We start from the raw sequence: 5,605 nt of genomic DNA on the forward strand, positions 1-5,605 counted from the left end.
CACGTCGACGCCTGCACTATGCGCCATTACCCACATCTCGAACCCGTACACCATCTCCCATCCGAGCGTAATCTTGACGCACGCTCGTCGCGTCGTAGACACCTTGCCTTCGTTAATTCCTTGAATGTCAATGCGGCGTCCGTGATCGGGTACATCTCGGAGTCGCAACTTCTTGGCAAAGGCGTCAGTGATTACACTAACGTTTGCTTCTTTGTCGAGGAGGATCCTCGTTCGCTGGTCGTTCACAGCGCCTTGCACCAGAGCTCTCATTCTGATCCGTCGGTCGAATTTCTTGGCCGACCACCACCCCTGTCTCTCGCCAGGGTTCAACTTCATCATTTTGGAGTGACCCTTGGGCTCGTCTCGCGCTGCACTCGAAACCAAGCCGAACGAACCCTCGCTTGTAATGGGCCCTCCCAAGTTACATATGTAGGTAGTTTTATAGGTTCTTTGTAGTGGTTCACACCATTACATAAGTAGGTAGATTTGCATTACAAAAGTAGGTGCAGCAGCACACGAGTAGCGTGTGCTGAACTGCCGTCACCTTATTGGTTGAAATATGGGGAGCCAGACCCATAATCAACCAATAAGGAGTTGACGTGTATTTGAGTGGTCAGGGCAAGCTGCCCTGGACCTAAATAAAAACAGAGTTGATTTTCCTTCAGACTAAGTACTTGGTTTCAGTATCACTGGACTTGTACGCTTCCTCATCACTACGTGTAAGCAAGTAACGGACACCCCAGGCCCGTTACACCTGGTAGCACTTAGTAGTCCTTCCCATGACCAAGTTCACGATGAGCCAAGGCATGACGTCTGAAACTCCAGGGCCGACCCTGGAACATGCTGCTTTCCCTCATCTCACTCGTGTCGAGTGGGAAGCCCTTCACCGCCTCGCGGCGGTGTCTGGTGAGGCTGTAATCGCGTCGCTGCTGAGCTCAGCGACGTCCGACCACCAACGCCAAGCAGCCCAAGAGTTCATGGAACGCGGGCTAGCCGATGCGAATCGGCGAGCAACAACTCCCGCGCGTTCCTCGAAAAATGATGTCGTGAAGCTAGAGACGTCTACCTACTCCGGTGTAGGAACGAATCGCCTCCCGCTGAACCGGTGGTTTCGCGAGGTCGACATCGCGATTGCTTCGAGAATGATCGAAGCGCAAGGGTCAAAGGTCAATTTCTTATTGTCCCGGTTGTCCGGGAAGGCCAAGGAATGGGCCCTCGGTAAACTTGTCGTTGATCACGACGCATTCCCCACTCTGGAGTCTCTCCAGAAAGATCTCAGGCTCGCGTTCGAGCCCCCTCAAGACGAGTCCCGCGTGCGTGCCGAGTTCTTCGCCCTTCGTCAAGGTAAAATGACTATGCGCGACTACGTTCAAAAGACTCGCCACCTCGCGTCATGCATCGTGACAAATCCGATTGACACAGCATCGCAGGTCCATGTATTCGTATTCGGCATGCGTGAAGGCATGACACGGTACTGCCTGACCCGAGCGGAACCTTCCTCTCTCGAGGAAGCATTCGCCCTCGCATTACGCGAAGACTACGTTGTGGCGGTGTCTTACGCGCGCGCGATGTCTACGGCAGCTCGTGAGTCAGCCCCCGAGCCCATGGAGATCGACACGATTGACGCGTCGAATAGTCACCGTCAGTCGACTTCTCGTGGGCCCAACGGCCGTCCTAATCGCCCGATCACTTGCTTCCGCTGCCGGAAGATCGGTCATCGCGCGGCGGAATGCCGCGCGCCAGCGCCGGTACTCGCGCACACCGCCGAAGTCTCACCTGCCGTTCAGTCAAAAAACGGTCAGGGCCAGTAGGTATGGGGCGCCCTACTGGCTGGAATGGAGGTCCGGGTCCCCCGGTGGCTACCCAACCTTTTAGCCCTCCTGTGCTCCACGCACACTTTAATGCCACCACCACGTCGGGCGACTCGAGGCTGATCATCGTCAGTCTTCATGTCGCCGGCGCCCGGCGACCACTTCGCGCACTCCTGGACTCAGGAGCGTCGAATAACTTCTTTCGTGAATCGTGCTTATCGATGCTTCCAAGCGAGATCGCAGTCCGTAATGGTCGAGGTCAGGTCGTCGTCAAACTTGCTGACGGAAAGCCACGCCGCGTTGCGCGGCGCGAGATCACGTTGCCGTACACATTCGACGGCTTCCGCAGCAACGACAACTTCCTCGTGATTGAGATGAACTACGCGTTCGACAGCATCTTGGGTATCCCGTGGTTGTCACGATATCAACCAGAGATTGACTGGTTGGCTCGGTCGGTTAAACACCGCTCTGGCTTCGATGTGAGTGAGGTGTTCACACACCTCCTGGTTGCCCAGAAGGACTGGCCCCATGTCAGGGTCGTGGACCGGTTGTCCACAATGCAGGTTGAGCAGAGAGCGAGCGATGACCCTCTCTGTATGTCTTGCACAGCGCTGTTGCGCGAAAACCCCTCGCTGCGAAGCGAGGTTGTTAGCACTTTGGCGGTAGAGCAGGGGCTCCCGCAATCCGAGCAGGCGGTCGAGCATGAGTTCCCGTCACGCAACACGGCGGTCGAGCATGGGTTCCCGTCACGCAACACGGCGGTCGAGCATGAGTTCCCGTCACGCAACACGGCGGTCGAGCATGGGTTCCCGTCACGCAACACGGCGGTCGAGCATGGGTTCCCGCAACACAACAAGGCGGTTGAGCATGGGTTCCCGCAAAACACTCTAGCGGTTGAGCAGAGGTTCCCGCAACGCGATTCGGCGGTCGAGCAGTTGGAGCTCCCGTCATCCACAGCGGTGGTCGAGCAGTTGACACTCCCACCGGCTACGACGGCGATCGAGCAGGGGCTCTCGCCTGTCGATGGCGCGGTCGAGCATCGAGAGCTCCCGCGCACTACCGACACGGTTGATGGTGCCCCTCCGTGTCTAGAGGGGGGTGATCCCTCGTCCAGCGATAGCGAGTCTTCTGCCTCGAGCAGCGGTTCGAGACGCCGCAAGAAGAAATCCAAGCGACGCCGCCTTAGGCGACGTGGTCGGCCCACCGCCGATATCGCAGTGAATGAGTCCATACACGTCCTGGAACACGTGGAAGGAGGCGTCGTTCGCTCACGCACACTTGACATTGAGAGCCCACCTCGCGAAGCTTCTTCCATCACTCGCCTTCCGGGTCTTTCCTGGAAGCATTTTCTGCGCGATCTGAAGTCAGGAGACATCGAGCAGGTCTGCTTGATCACCGAGTCTGCCTCGGCGGATGAGATCCACACGGTCGCTACCGACAATCTTCCACTTCGTCCAAAGAACGCTGAGCCGAAGTCGGCGCGCGAAGAGCGCTTCGCTGCCCAGTCGTGGGAGTCACTCCGCGACTCGGGCAATTCAGTATACGACACCGTCCGCGAGTTCGCGGATATTTTTCCCGACAAGATTCCAGCTGAGCTCCCTGCTGACAGAGGCATTCGCCATGAGATTGATCTCACGCCGGGTTCCAAGTACTGTGTGACGCGACAGTGGCCCCTCCCACGCGATCAGGTTAAAGCCATTGACGACTTCTTCGAGAGCCCCCGCAAAGCGGGTCACGTGCGCGAGAGTACCTCGCCACACTCGAGTCCGACGTTCTGCGTGAAGAAGGCCACGGGTGGTTGGCGCATTGTTCACGCTTTTAACAAGCTAAACGACGCCACCATTCCAGCACAAACGCCGATCCCTCGGAAGGATATGGTACTTGACACCATGGGCCGCAGTGGTTTTTTCAGCACCATCGACCTGACCGATGGCTTCTATCAGATCTTGATGCGACTCAGCGACGTCCCGCTCACAGCGGTGAGCACTCCCAGCGGGATGCTGTGGGAGTGGCTTGTCATGCCACAGGGCCTGAAAAACGCACCAGCCACGTTCAATCGCATGGTTTCCCACGTTCTGCGCCCACTTCGCGACTTCGCTCCGAGCTACTTCGATGACATCTTTGTTCACAGCCGCGCTGAGGGCGATCTCAGCGCCACAGAAGTTCACTTAAATCACTTACGACAAGTGTTCCAAGTCATGCGCGAAAACAAACTGTACGCGAACTTGAAGAAGTGCATCTTCTGTGCCCCGGAGATTCCGGTGCTTGGCTGTTATGTGAGCAAAAATGGTGTCCGAGCGGATCCTGAGAAGGTCTCGTCCATCTGTGCGTGGCCCACGCCGCAGAATCAGACTGAATTGCGTCAGTGGCTTGGCCTCGCAAATTATCTCCACAAGTACACGAGAAATTATGCTGGTCTGATCCAGCCATTGTCTTCATTGCTGAAGAAAGACATCACGTGGTCGTGGACTCCCGAACATCAGTCAGCCTTTAATGCAGTGAAGAAAAGCTTGGCGGAGGCCCCAATCCTGGCGCTTCCAGATGATGCAAAGCCATTCCACGTTGTTTGCGACGCGAGCGACTTCGCCATCGGCTGTGCACTGATGCAGTTCGACGACGAAGGTCGCGAACGCGTCGTGAGCTACCAATCCAGACAGATGAAGCCCGCTGAGAAGAATTATCCGGTCCACGACAAGGAACTCCTTGCGATGCGCTACGCACTGATCAAATTCAGAGTGTACTTACTCGGTGAGCAGACATTCGCGATCTACACAGATCACGCGTCGCTGCGAACAGTGACGAAGAGCCCTCATCTCTCTCAGCGCATGGCACGATGGCTGTCATTCTTCTCCGAGTACAACTTCGTCGTTCACTACAAGCCAGGCAAGAATAACATCCTTGCAGATGCCCTATCTCGGCGCCCCGATTACGATCCACGCCGAGATTTGGGTCGTCAGTCACTTGAAGACGCGGACGACGACGAATTGGACTGCGCCACATGTGTGGCTGCAGGTGTAAACCTGATGACGGCGGTATCTCCAATACTTCCCCTGCGGGAAGAGATCTCTGCCGCGTATCGAGATGACTCGATATATGCCGTAATCCTGGAGCACCTTCGCACACCAAGTGATGTCACGCTAAAGACACTGAGCCGCTCCACGCGCGACCAGATTCACAGATACCAACTTGACGATGATCGACTGATGTACAGTATCGATCGATTCGATGCTCCTCGCGTCGTTGTCCCCAACGACCCCGATCTACGCGCAAGAGTTATACACGAATTCCATGACGCTCCAGTGGGTGGCAACTTGGGCCGTGAGAAGACTTTCGCAGCGGTATCCCGCGACTTCTACTGGCCTCACCTATACAAGTGGGTGCGCAAGTGGGTCCGCTCCTGCGAAACTTGTCAACGCGTTAAGCCGTCACCGTCATCGCAAGCTCCGCTGCGTTCTCTCCCTCTGGCAACAGAGGCGTGGCGCTCTGTGTCAATGGACTTCATATTCGGTCTCCCACCCGATACTGACGGTCGTACTGGTGTTCTGGTCTTCGTGGATCGCTTTAGCAAGATGTGCCATCTCGTTCCGGATCCGGACTCAGTCACCGCGGCCGATACCGCGGTGCTCTTCGTCGACGCTGTCTTCCGACATCACGGCCTTCCTGAATCAATCGTCTCTGACCGCGATCCCCGATTCACATCGGCGTTCTGGACGAAACTCTTCGACCTCCTGGGCACCAAACTCCTCATATCGACGGCGGCGCACCCGGAGACGGACGGGCAAACGGAACGCGTC

The sequence above is a fragment of the Phytophthora infestans genome, genomic scaffold (assembly GCF_000142945.1).
Source record: "Phytophthora infestans T30-4 supercont1.50 genomic scaffold, whole genome shotgun sequence".
Lineage (NCBI taxonomy): Eukaryota > Oomycota > Peronosporomycetes > Peronosporales > Peronosporaceae > Phytophthora > Phytophthora infestans.